Source organism: Macaca nemestrina, chromosome 14 (genome assembly GCF_043159975.1).
Source record: "Macaca nemestrina isolate mMacNem1 chromosome 14, mMacNem.hap1, whole genome shotgun sequence".
Lineage (NCBI taxonomy): Eukaryota > Metazoa > Chordata > Mammalia > Primates > Cercopithecidae > Macaca > Macaca nemestrina.
Window position 1 is genome coordinate 70,739,194 of NC_092138.1, and position 14,723 is coordinate 70,753,916.

The 14,723-nt window shown below is 37.4% G+C and overlaps 1 protein-coding gene and 1 pseudogene across 9 annotated transcripts in view; both read left to right on the forward strand.

Moving 5' to 3' along the window:
- Positions 1 to 14,723, forward strand: part of LOC105480968 (inversin) — a 321,354-nt gene that overhangs the window by 135,601 nt on the left and 171,030 nt on the right. The window lies entirely within an intron of this gene.
- LOC139358177 (homeobox protein NANOG pseudogene) overlaps positions 1 to 14,723 on the forward strand; it is a 49,666-nt pseudogene that overhangs the window by 21,501 nt on the left and 13,442 nt on the right.

Below are 14,723 nucleotides of genomic sequence, written 5' to 3' on the forward strand. Positions count from 1 at the left end.
GTCTCTCAATACCACTAAAAGGAACCAGAACTCCTTAGAGAAGTGGCAGCTTAGAAATTGGGACAAGTAATATACGAAATGAGTCTGGCTCCTCTGGTCGTGCTGGATGGCAAGGTGTCTAACAAAGCATACTGGAGTCATGTCAAAGGGCCACAGAAGCCGTGTTAAAGGAGCTTCCAAAGATGGACAATTTGAGTAGCAAAAAGACAGTTACTTCAATGGAAACAAACATGTTAAAACTCCATGAGTTACGAATACTTTTTTTTTTTTTTTGAGACAGGATCTCACTCTGTCTCCCAGTCTGGAGTGAAGTGGTGCAATTTCAGCTCACTGCTACCTCCATCTCCTGGGTTCAAGCAGTTCTCGAGCCTAAGCCTCCCAAAGTAGCTGGGGTTAAAGGCCTGAGCCATTGCACCTGGCTGTTTTTGTTTTTGTTTTTTGTTTTTTGTTTTTTGTTTTGTATTTTTAATGGAGATGGGGTTTTGCCATGTTGCCCAGCTGGTCTCTAACTCCTGGCCTCAAGTGATCTGCCTGCCTCAGCCTCCCAAGGTGCTGGTGTATTTAAAATACAGTTGTTTTTATATGTTTCAGTTTAATTTCCCCTCCTTCCCATCCTTATTGATTTAACTTTTTCTAAAGTTGAAACTACATGGAAAAGTAGGTTTAGACAAATTTCAGTCACTCCCATGTCCTTTCTGTCTTATTTTCCCTGCTTTTGATGACAATCAACTATATTGATTTCTGGTTTACCCTTCATATGTTTCATATATGTATGTTTCCTTATTTCCTCTTTTTCTTCTAACATGTGTTCTTTTGTGCTTCAGATAGTATTAAGATTTTTAAACCGAACAAAAAGGTAGAAAAAAAGCAGTAAAAATTTACATGTTCTTTAACTCTAGATTCTGCAACTAGAAATGTACCTTATAAAACACTCAAACTAATACATATATATTTATATATATACACACACACAGGGGATATTCATTCATCATTGTTTATAATGGCAAAATACAGGTAAATTAATCATTTGTTGTTAAATATAATCTATTTTTCATACAGTAGGATACTTTTTAGCCACTTTAAAACATTTAATTAATCTGTATGTACTGTCATGGAAAGATGTCCAGGGCATACTGTTAACTGAAAAAAAGCTAGCTGCAGAAGGATATGTATAGTAGAAACCGTTTTTATAAATAAATAATTTAAAAAATAACCACAGTTATACATATGTATCATATACGTTGCAAAGATTTAAAGAAATAGTAGAAGTTTCTTTTTTTTTTTTTTTTGAGATGGAGTCTCGCACTGTTTCCCAGGCTGGAGTGCAGTGGCGCGATCTTGGCTCACTGCAAGCTCCGCCTCCTGGGTTCATGCCATTCTTCTGCCTCAGCCTCCCAAGTAGCTGGGTCTATAGGCGCCCGCCACCACGTCCGGCTAATTTTTTGTATTTTTAGTGGAGACGGGGTTTCACCGTGTTAACCAGGATGGTCTTGATCTCCTGACCTCGTGATCCACCCGCGTTGGCCTCCCAAAGTGCTGGGATTAAGGCATGAGCCACCGTGCCCGGCCAAGAAATAGTAGAAATTTCTTATAGTGGTATTATGAGAACACGCATGGTTTAAATTATAGGAAAACATTTTCACAAGAGGCATGCATTATTATTGTCTGAAAAAAGTTCAAAAACAGACTTTCAAAAAATTCTAAATTTTATTTTGAGCCAGACTTTTTGCCAACCTTTAATGGTGACAATTCCTTGCAATTCCTGCAGTTCCTTAAATGTTTTATTTTCTTTGTAATTTAACTGAGTTTCAGATCTTTGACTTCAAAAAGGGTACTAAATCCTGTTTTCCTTCATTTCCCAAATCATTTTTCATTATCTCCTACAATAAAATGCTATCTTTTCTGGCACTTTTATGGTCTCCTTTTAAATGTTTCTAATGCAGAAGAAGCTTACTTGTTCTCACCTCCCATTTTTTAAATTTATTTTCATATTTCTTAGTATTTCTTAACATAGTATATATCACAGAACATTTGTCACTCAATAAGGGCATAGCATATCCAATTTTTCATTCCAGTTTTTATTATTCTGCCATCTGTATTGCTTTTATTTGGGAAGTTTCCTATCTATTTGTAAAGAATGATAGCTTTTCTTTCCTCTTAGTAGATCTATCTTGTTATATTCTTATATTTAGTGAAGACCTCATAGGATATATTTTAGCTGATCCAGGGGAATCCTTTCATGTCTTTTCTGTACCATAACTATTGCATTCCATTCTTAAAATATTGATTTGATTGGTAATGCAAAAAGCTTTAGCACTCCAGAAAAAAAATCTTTATATTTCCACTTATAACTTTCAATGACAACAGAGTTCTTATTACACTTCAATTCTCTAAGTATATTGAATAAAGAGTAGAGAATAGTTCTTGGAGTTGGAACTATATTGATTCTAGTCCCTGTTCATTTGTTTATTAGCTCTGTGACATCTCTTTAATTCTGAGTTTCCTCATCTGAAAAATGGGAATAATAATGATACCTAAACTACCACATTCCTATGAGAATGAAATGAACTGATGCCCACAAACTTCTTACTTAGTTCAGTGCCTGGCACCAAAATAGTGCCCAATGAATATTAACTATTATAATTATCATCTGGTCCATGCTCTGGACTAAATACTGTGGGGAATACAAAGGTAAGCAAAATTAACTCTAATGGAGTAGATAAGCTGTATTTATGCTATAGTTTGAATATTTGTCCCCTCCAAATCTCGTGTTGAAATTTGATCCCCAGTGGTTGGAAGATGGGCCTAATGGGAGGTGTTTGGGTCGTAGGAGCAGATCCCTCATGAATGGCTTGGTGCCAGAGGTAATGACTGAATTCTCACTCTATTAGTTCATGCAATAGCTGTTTAGAAGAGCCCGGCACCCTTCCCCATTCTCTCTCTCTCTCTCTCTTTCTCTCGCCCTCTCTCTCGCCCTCTCTCTCGCCTTGTGACATAGCTGCTGCTCCTTCACCATCCCCCATGATTAGAAGCTTCCTGAGGTCCTTATTAGAAGCAGATACTGGCACCGTGCATTTAGTAGAGCCTGCAGAACCATGAGCCAAATAAACCTGTTTTTTAAATAAATTGCCCAGCCTCAGGTATTCCTTTGTAAAAACACAAATGGGCTAAGACAATCTACAAAAAGATCAAGTATAAGGTAGAATGCATATGTACTAGAAAAGAATACAAACAAAATGGTATGGAAAGATAGAGGAAGGGAATATTCAATGAGGAGAAGTTTTAGGGAAGGTTTCATGAAGGAGAGATAATTTGAACTAGATATTGAAAAATCAGAATTAATTTTCCAAAACTTGGAGATAAATAGTATATTCTGCAGAGATAACCAAGTAAATGACAGACTGACATACAGATAGTCAATGGCCCAGAGTGGCTCTACTAGCTACATCCTTTTATGTTAATAGGTTTTTTACTTTTTTCAGAGAAAATTATATCCAGCGTTTTTAATCTTTGGACTAGTAACACCAGATAGACACAAAGCTATTCCTGGAACATTATTATAGATAGGAATTCCATAAGAATTACCTCCTATTTGCTAGAACACACTAACACAAATACATAAAAAATACAGACTAAACTATAACAGAAGGCAGTTTTCTCTGGTATTCATAGCACCCCTCTTCTGGTAATATCTTCATCAGTAATATCTTCATCTAGAAAATATCTTCATCACTGAGGATGCCTCCTATTAAAATGTTATATCTGAGTTATACTAATAACTATGAAATTGCCCAGTGTCTCTGCTTGAGTAGTTGGAATTAATTTTTTTGCCTCATAACTCTGGAGCCTTCTCAGAAGTGTAGCTAAAGGTTTATTCATCAAAATCCCCTTCTAATGAATCGAAGCTAATGATTCTGCTGTTGTCAGAATGGATGTGCTAGGAGGATGTCATCACACTTGACCACAATGAAAATGCTACGGTGGATCATCTCCCCAAACTATGTGTCCTCAGTATTGTGGGAGGAACCCACTTCATGATTTCTAACCAGGGTAGCCTCTGGAAATACAAATGATTGCTGTAAAATTATGAACAGAGCAGCATCAGGCTTTGCTCTGATGTATCTTATGAAGCCTTTGCTACTTCCAAATGAAGACAGTCAAGAGAACCTTGAAACAATGCCCTTCTGGGAGCTCATTCAGCAAGCATATTCTGAGGGCATATTCTGTTCCACTCTCTATAAGCTGAGGGCATATTCTGTTCCACTCTCTATGCATGGAGGATTCTTGAGGTGAGAAAGACATTCTTCATTGATTTTAAAGATCTTGCCATTTAGCACAGTCAACCACTGAGGCAGGACTGCTAGATAACTATACAGGTTATGCATTGCACCATTTGTACAACTTTACAACCCTATGAGGTAGTCCTCAGGGTTCAAAAGGGATGCATCTGTATCTTGAATACAGAGTGATATATATAATAACAAGAAATCCTGGATGTCTAATTGACTGTCTTCCCAAACAGCATAGCAGATTACCTTTTTAGTCTCATCATTTATGTGCAGATTATGAAACACACACATTTGTCAGTCAGTAGAGTCCTTTCCTGCATTTATACTTTCTCCCCAGAACTCAGTTGTTCTACTTCGCTTCGATAAGACTGACTTGCAAGTCTGAATTTACAGTTGTGCTCTCTTTCCTAAATTTAGTTCAGTTAGTTATCTCCCTCCATAATTTACATTTAAATATCCCACTGTAACCTAAAACATAGCTTCCTTTGTCAATTTCCCCATTGTTATGAAGAAAAGTATTATTCCTCAGTAATTTGGGCTCAAAATATTACCCTAATCTTTAACTCCTTCTGACTTCCTCAGTCCCAAGACACATCAAATTCTATTGATCAAAATTAGCTGGGCATGGTGGCGGGCACCTGTAATCCCGGCTACTCAGGAGGCTGAGGCAGGAAAATCGCTTGAACCCTTGAGGCAGAGGTTGCAGTGAGCTGAGATCATGCCACTACACTCCAGCCTGGGTGACAGAGTGAGGCTCTGTCTCAAAAAAAAAAAAAAAAAAAGTTCTGTTGATCTTGTTTGTCAATCATCCCACATTTATTCTTTTCTTCCCATTCCCTCTACTACCATTTAGTCTAGGCAGTTGTCTTCTTATGACAAAAATTTCATAAATTGGCTGGGCATGGTGGCTCATGCCTGTGAACCCAGCACTTTGGGAGGCCAAGTTGGGCGGATCACTTGCAATAAGGAGTTTGAGACCAGTCTGGCCAACATGGTGAAACTATCTGTACCCAAAATACAAAAATTAGCTGTGTGATGTGGCGGGCTCGTGTAGTCCCAGCTACTCAGGAGACTGAGGCAAGATAATTGCTTAAACTCAGGAGATGGAGGTTGCAGTTAGCCAAGATTGCACCATTGCACTCCATCCCAGCCTGGGTGACAAGGTGAGACTCCCATTCCAAAAAAAAAAAAACCTCGTAAATTGAGTGTTGTACTCCAAAAGAATTTGAATATGATCTACTTTAATTTTGTCAGTCTGCCAGAAGTGAGCCTTATAATTCATTCCTTAGGAGAACTCTCAAAAGGAAGGAAATTGAGGTGCTAGGAAATTGAGGAAATTTGGGTGTTAGGAAGGTTTTGAAGTTAGTTTACAAAGAACATAATTGGAGCCCCAGTGACTAAGACCATAATGCTGTTGAATGGCTGGGTGGATGGATGGATGGATGGATTGATGGATGGGTGGATGGACATCAATTTTCCAGACCTTAGGGCACAAGGTTAGGATTGGTTTGCAGGAGCAAGACAGAAAACTGAATTACATTATCTGGTCAGGCTTCGCTTAGGTTGATTTGACTCTTGCTAATCTCACTAATGAGTTAGACTTAAATCTTGCCTTGATTAGAGTCAAGGTAAGCCCCAAAACTGAGGGAAGGAGAGCATAACCTACAGATAGAGAACTTCAACTGGCAAAATTGGAAGGTCACAAGGACCCCAGAAGATAATTAGCAATCCCATTCATTGTTTGTCAACTAAAAAAACTTCAAACTAAAACTTCCAGAGTAATAAACAGTTAGACTTCCTGCAAAGAGCATCTCACAACAGCAAATAGAGCCTGGAAGAAAAGGCTGGGAACTGACATGAAGCACCATGTAGGCCTCAAAAAGGAGCCGGAAATAATAGACTAAATGGTATAATAATAAGTAATGGGCCGGTAGCACAATCAACTAGAGTTCAGAAATGCAGTCTGTGCTTTAACTGATTTCCTTTCCTGAAATATTTCATATTTGCTTGGATGGCTCTATAGTCATTTGGGTCCATCATGGAAATTTATATCATTAATGCACATTTTCTGTTAATACAAATAACATAAAAGTGGCTTAGATGACAAGCACATCTGTTATTTTACACATCAAGCAGTCTTACGTAACAAGAAGTAATATCCAGGGTTGGTTAACTCAGTGGCTCAGTGATGTTAGCAAGGACCTGGGTTTTTATATCTTTATCCTCTGCTATAATCAGGATGTTGGCTTGTACTTTAGGCTAGCTTTCCTTGGAGTTAATTTCAAGGTGGCTGCCTAAATTTCAGGCATTGCATGTAGACCACAATATCTAGAAGCAGAAAAATTGAATGCCCATATCTTATTTACCTTTTGAACGTGGAAAATCTCAGGAGCCCTGTGGCAGATGCTCTTTCCATTCCTTTGATTCCCAGGCCTAATCCCATCCCTTGGCAAGGAAAATGAAAACTTCCCGATTGCTATGTCATTCAAAGTCACCTTGGTGGGCACCAGTAATCCCAGCTATTCAGGAGGCTGAGGCAGAGAATTGCTTGAACCTGGGAGGTGGAGGTTGCAGTGAGCCAAGATCATGCCACTGCACTCCAGCCTGGATGACAGAGCGAGACGCCGTCTCAAAACAAAAACAAAAACAAAAACAGAAAAACAAAGTCACCTTCTGAGTTTGGCAAGGACCCGGTCTTCTCTGAAGTACGTATTTACTTAAAAGGAGAACAACCAAAATCAGGGTTCTGTTGGCCTAGAAGCCTAGAAGAGGATGGGCATATATATTAGCCAGGCAATCCATGGTGTCAGCCACAATTTCTATTGGACACTTACAGAACTTTGTGAACCTAACTACTTTCAAAAGCAATGGCCATAGGCTGTAGGTCACCTTCATGGAATTCCATCTACTGGCATTGCCCTTTAGCTCTAGGCTACAAGAAAACCAGCTTTACATACTCTTCTTGCCACTGGGGTGACCCTAACCTTTACCCTACCTTGACGTCCTTTCTTTTTTTTTTTTTTGTTTTTGTTTTTTGTTTGTTTGTTTGTTTGTTTGTTTTAGCAAATGTGGATATTTCCTCCCAAATGCTCCCAAATGAGGAAATGGTCAAATCACTTAGCTGTTTCAGTAACAAACACAGGCACCACCTCACATGTTGTTACCCCACAAACTTAATTGAGAAGTGTAGTGATAAAAAGCAATGATCTAGTCTCTGAATTCAGAATTTAAAAAGCAATGATCTGAAAATTGAAAGAATTCATTTAATAACAGATATGTAGCACCTACTAATCATGAGGTACTGCTCTATATATGTGGGACCCAGCAGTGAACAACAAAACAAAAATCCCTGACTTCAAGGATCTTACATTTTGTTGGTGGGAAACAAACCAATAAACAAGTGAATACATTTTTGAAGTATATATAGTATTATGTCAGATAGGGATACATGCTATGGAAAAAAAATAAGACAGGTGAGGGTGATAGGGAGTGCAGAGGTTTACAAATGTAAATAGGGTGATCAGGGTAGACCTCACTTAAGAAAGTAATATTTAAGCAAATACTTAAAGATTATGAAGGAACAAACCTTTCTGGGAGAGAATATGCCAAGTGCAAGGTCCAGAAATGGGCACATGCTTTGTATTTACAAGAAACATTTAGCAAGGAGGCCACTGTGGCTCTAGTCGAGTAAGGATGAGTTCAGAGATCACAGAAGGCCTGTATGCTATTTAATGATTCTACTTTTACATTGCACAAGAGGGTAAAGTTATTGAAGTGTTTGGGCACAGAAAATATGATCTAGCTTATATTTTGAAAGGTTCATTCTAACTGCCGTGTTGAGGATAGACTGTCAAAGGATGAAAGCAGAAGAGAGATTAATTAGGAAGCTGAGAGTTGATGTTGGCTTGGACCAGAGTGGTAGTGGCAGAGGTGGTAAGAAGTCCAATTTTATTTTTATCTAATGTATTTATTTTAGTTGACAAAAATTGTATATATTTATGGTGTACAACATGATGTTTTGAAATATGTATACATTGTGAATTGGCTAAATTAATTATGAGGTAGTACATAATTAACATCTTTACTGCCTCATATTTATACATGGTGTCAACACTTAAAATCTACTCTGTTAGCAATTTTCAAGCATATAATACGTTATTATTAACTATAGTCACCGTGTTGTAGCCAATATTAAATATATCTTGAATTTTCTGCAAATTACAGATGGGAAAGGAAGAGTCAGTGACTTTGACACTAAGTTTTTTTTTAAGCCTCATTTTTTTAAATGTTTTCTTAAGGAGAACTTCAAACATATTCAAAAATAGAATAGTAAAATGACCCTCTATGTGTCACCACTCAGCTTCAGTAATTACCAGGTCATGCTAATCTTATTTCCTGTATTCCTTCATTAACTTCTCCCCTTCCCATGTTGAAGCAAATCTCAGATATTGCAGTGATATCATTATATCAATATGTATTTCTTTTTTTATTATGCTTTAAGTTCTAGGTATATCAATATGTATTTCTAAGAGGAAATGACCTTTTAAAATAGAATCATGATAATATTCTTCAAAAAATGTAGCAAGAATCACTTAATATCATAGTATCATAAAGTGGCCCATTGATGTTCAAATTTCCATTGTCTCATAAATGTCATAAATGTTTTTGTTTATTTACACATGTTTGAAATGGATTCCAAATAAGGGCTATATATTGTGATTGGCTGGTATGTCAGGTCTTTTTTAATCTATAGATTCACTCTCCATCTCTCTTTGTTTCTTTTGGCTTTTTTTGTTTGTTTGTTTATAATTTTTTGGCTATTGTGGCTTAACCCCTGACCTAACTTGATGTCTTAGTCTAGACTGATTATCTCAGTAAGATGATTCTCCCTTCAGGTGTGATAAACCTATTCCTCAGACCTGTGTATTACCTGTAAGTTAGCTGTTGGATCTGAAGACTTGATCTGATTATTGTTCAATTTTTTTTTCTTTTTTTTTTTTTTAATTTCTCATTTTTATGGGTATTTAGTAGGTATATGTATTTATGGGGTACATGTAATGTTTCAATACAGACATACAATGTGTCATAGTCATATCAGGGTAAGTGGAGTATTCATCACCTCAAGTGTTTATCATTTTTGTTAGAATTACAGTTCAATTTTTGGCGAACTGTTTTATTATTATGGTACATTCATTCTTAGGAGGGACATAATGTTTCATTGTGTCTATTTTTATGATGTTAACACTTAGTGATGCTCAGTGCCTAGAGCCCATTGTTCATTAGGAGTTGCAAAATGATGATATTCTAATTCTAACATCTATCCTACCGTTATTATCTGGAATAATTCATTAAAGAGAAACTTCCCCTTGTCTACTATTAGATTACTGAATGGTACAGTTCATATAGGAAAGGAAGGATGAATGCTTGATTCTCCCTCTTTATTTACCAATTTTTAAAATAATAAATTGGTTTCCTGGCATCCTCCTAGAATAATCAATTAATTTTTTCATTTTTAGCATCATTATGAACAAGGCCTAGAATTTTTAAGTATGATTTTAACATTTTTGCTATATCAATCCATTGGAGTTATTATCCTTAATTAGTATTCAAATTACTCTATTTTTGGCCTGTGGGAGGCCCTTCAAGTAGACTTCTGGATCCATTTGACATGAGCCTAGTATTTGATAGCTCACTTGCTATCTGCTATGTCCAAATATTCCAGATTCATTTCTATATTTTTTGCTTCAGACCTGGAATCAGCTATTTCGCCAATAGCTTTACTTTTAGTAGGAAAAAGTATTTGGAGAACACAATCTAGGATCTAGGGTGCTTACTACTACCAGGTTGGTGATTGTTTCTAGGCTTTTATAGTGGACAGAGCTTGGGGATTTTTTAAGCAATAAAAATATTATTTGATCACCTCCTATTCTAATTCTGGGCTAAAAGGAAACTTAACCTCTTCTTACATCTCTACTCCTTTTGCTCACCCAGTCAAGAATGATAAAATATCACATTGTCTAGATGAAAAACCTGAGACTCAAGAGCTTTAGTAATTTGTCATTAAGTGGCAGAACCAGGCTTCAAACACATATCTGTTTGACTCCAAAGTCTGTGCTTAAAGTCAAAGTCATCTTTAGAAAATTTGTGTTTAACCAGAGCTCCTTTGGGAAACCTAGGCAGGATGATGGGTTGAGCCCAGGAGTTCCAGACCAGCCCTGGCAACATAGCAAGACCCCATCTCCACAAATAACAACAAAAACAAAATAAGACGAAAACTAGCCAGGCATGGTGGCACATGCTTGTAGTCCCAGCTACTCAGGAAGCTGAGGTGGAAGGATCACTTGAGCCTGGGAGGTCACTGCTGCTGGGAGCCATGCTCACACCACTGTACTCCAGCCTGGGCAACAGAGTAAGACCCTGTCTAAGAAAAAAGAAGCCACAGATCCCTTGCTGCAAGGCATAGCATTTTAAACAGAACTGCCAGGTAGAGAATTCAATTCAACTAACACGCGTTGAGCACCTATTAATATTTTTATACAAAGTCCTTTTCACCTGTATGATACTGGTGTCTATAAACAAATTTGATTTGTTGATTTATCTACAAATCTATATTTATCCAGAATGCAACCACTTTTCTCAGCATTCCCTCTACCACCACTTTGGTCCTAGCCACCATCACATTGGCTTAGATTATTATAGTAATCTTGCTTGGATAATTATAACAGTGTCCTAACTGGTCTCCTGGTTTCTGCTCTTGCCCCCTGCAGTCTGTGTCCAACATATCAACCAGAATTATCCTTTAAAACTTAAATCAAAGCGTGTCACTCCTCTGCTCCAGATCCTTTAAAGGATTTTACAGTCGAGCACAGTGGCTTACACCAGAACTTTGGGAAACCAAGGCAGTCAGATCACTTGAGGTTAGGAGTTCAAAACCAGCCTGGCCAACATGGCAAAACCCCATCTCTGCTAAAAATACAAAACTTAGCCAGGCATGGTGTTGCGTGCCTGTAGTCCCAGCTACACCGGAGGCCGGGGTACAAGAATCATTTGAACCCAGGAGTCGGAGTTTGCAGTGAGCCAAGATCACGCCACTGCACTCCAGCCTGGGTGGCAGAGGGAGACTCTGTCTCAAAAAAAAAAAAAAAAAAAAAGATTTTCCATCTCAGAGTAAAAGACTAAGTATTTCCTGTGACCTATCAAGCCTTTTATTTCATGTTCTGAATTCTGTTGTTTGTATGACCTTATTTCTAATCTTTCCCGTATTTCCTCCACGTACACCACTCTGACCTCAGTGCTGTTCCTCTAGTAGGTGAGTCAAGCTCTCACCACAGGTTTTTGCATTTGTTCTTCCCTCTCCTAGGAATGCCGTTCCAGTAGGAATCTCTGTGTTGAACTCCCTTGCTTTCATCAGTTTCTTATTCAAAAGTCACTGTCTCAGTGAACCCTTTTCTGGCAATCCTGTCTAATACCTGCCTCACCTCACACATTGTATTCTCCCTACTCTGCTTTATGTCTTTTCTTAGCACTTAACACTATATAAAATACTATATATTTTACTTATTTATCTTGCTTATTGTCTTTTGCCCCACTAGAATATAAACTCCATGAAGTTAGGGATTTATTTTTGGTCTGTCTATTCACTAATTTATCCCCATTGCCTAGGACAAGTAGTTGGTGCTCAAAAAATAGTTGTTGAATGAATGAGTGTACTTCTAAAGTTATAGCTTTATTAATTCTCCCAAGTGATCCAGGATTTCTTACATGAGGCATATATTGTGGGCAAAAACATATTATGAGATTCCAGTTGTCTAATATTAGAATATTTTTAAAGGAAGAATAGTCCTGTTTTGCTATCTTTGTTTTTCTCATACAATCCTTCTTCCCCACCCCAGCGACTTCTGCTTGTACTTCATAGAATACTTCCTCTCTTGGGACTAGATATTTCTTTCTCTTTTCTTTATTTTTTTTCTTCTGGCTAAATAGCCACAGATTGTCCATTTGGGCTGACTCTCGCTGGAAAGTGAGTCAGTGCAGCCTAGTGGAGAGCAGAGGCCGGAGCATTTGCATCTCCAGAATGTTTGTATTGACAAATGGCAGTCAGTTATTGACATTTTTGTCCCTTGGTGATACTTCAATTGGCTTATCTTTGCTGGTCAAATGCCTTAATTGTTCTGGCCTTTAATTCAGTCAAAGTTGGAGCTAGAGCAGAGGGGAAAGAGAAGGAGCCAGACTAACAGAACATCAAGCTTGAGCTTGGAGGCTGCTGGCAACGATCAGCCTGTCATAATGTTATGATTTGTTCATTTTTATACCATTTATTAGCCTTTACTTGTTGTGCCATTTGGCCTCCAGGGCAGATAAAGTGCTGTCTAATTTGGTAGGTTTGCTTCTGTCAGAGCAGCCTCGACAGGGAAGGTGTTAGCTGCAGTGACAAATAATCAATAGCTGTCGTTGTCATGAGGAACGTGAGCAGTTGGGCCTTTCATCTGGAGGATTAGAGGTCTAATTGGATTGAGAATAGGGAGGGTGGGCTGTTGGGTAACCCTGTCAGCCTTGTGAAGCTGTCAAATGTCGGCCTTATTCATGGTGAAGGGAATAAGGAACCTTGTGCTTTCAGAATTGAGGAGAAAGGCATGTGAAAGCCCTTTATACAAAGGAATAGATCCTGAAGTTGATTCAGCTAACATATGCTCCCTTTTAAACTTAATTAAATATCCCTTTAGATAATAAATCTATGGAACTTTAAATGATATTTTTAAGGTTGAATGTGTAATATACACACACATTCACACATACGCTATACAAATCCAGGTTGATTCTTTAGTCTTTGGTCATGCCAGAAGATAAACCACTTGAATGAAGGTGAAAAATGAAACTTTATGAGAGAAACTGCATAAGTTGTCATCTCATTGTCAGAATTAACAAGTGATAAGTATTTTTAATACTATTAATAGAAAAAATAAGTGAGACATTAAATTAAAAGGATAGATGACTTAATAATAAAGTATGGATATGTGACAGTTATTTTCCTCCCCTGCTCATTTAGAAGTGTGGTTTCTTATAAAACAAAATCTTTCATTTGTTCCAACCTGAACTAATCCAAAAAATGAAGAATTATGCATTGGCTAAATTGCTTCTTCAACGGAATGCCTAATTTTTTCTTCCTTAGCAAGTGACAGGATTGCATTTAAGTGATACCAATGGTATCATATCTAGTTCAGTCCCAAAATGTTTTTTGTATATCCCTACGTACTTATGCTGTACTCCTTTATATTTATGCTATAATGCCATCATTTGGAGTATGAATGGAGAAGATATTTGAGAAAAATGAGTTAGCTTGTTCTCTAATCTATAGAGCTCTTAATACTACCTCTGCAAGGCCAAGTAAGTGACTTTAAATTCCACTAAATTTCATAGAAATTGAACAAATTTAATAATGATAAATGTTAAACACAATTTTATTTAAAAAGTTTGTAAACTTGTTTGTGAATCCATTCTCTATGTACAAATTAAATTCAGTGCATTGCTGTTGTCCAAAAGCATGCATAATTTTTTTTAAATGTTTTTATAATATGGTAGGTACTAAGAGCATTTGTAAGCATCATCCCTACAGTATATCTTTATGAAAGCCTTGAATAAAGGTGGGTTGACAGTAATGCCAAGAGTGTGTGAATAGGCATTTCTCACTTACAGATTATATACTTAGTCCATCTCTATAACCCCATGGTCCCTTTTCTATAGTCATTCAAAGCCCAGCTAACCAATTTGAAATAACTCCAAAAAATACTCCAAAAGAACTAGATGCATATACAAAAGACACTAGATGGATGAACCTGGTTATCTCATTGGGCCCTTCAAATCCTGAGGTTCATACTATTTATTACCATTACAAATATTTCACTAAGTTCTTCCTATATCAGTGCTGGCTTGAAAATTCTATGATTTCACTCACTTGTGTAATCCACAGTGAAGATCAGCAAAATTCTCAATACTAGGAATTTAGAATTATGGTTATCTAAAGTACTTGCTTTGCTTGATCTAAGCTAGAAGTATTTAAAATTTCAAACAATTATTCGTGATTACAGAAATCTCTCAGATTTCATGCAGTTCTTCTAGAGCTGTAGCTATGGAAGTATAATTGTGAGTACATTTATACTTAAGCAGAATTACTCATAGGAAATGGTAAGGTCAGCCAAACACAGTGGCTCACATCTGTAATCCCAGCACTCTGGGAGACCAAGGCCAGAGGATCACTTGAGCCCAGGAGTTTGAGACTAGCCTGAGCAACATAGTGAGACCCTGTCTGTACAAATAAATAAATAAATATATAAAATTTAATTAACAGTCATGGTAGCTCACAGCTGTGGTCCCAGCTACTCGGGAAGCTGAGAGGAAGGATTGCTTGAGCCCAGGAGGTTGAGGCTGCAGTAAGCT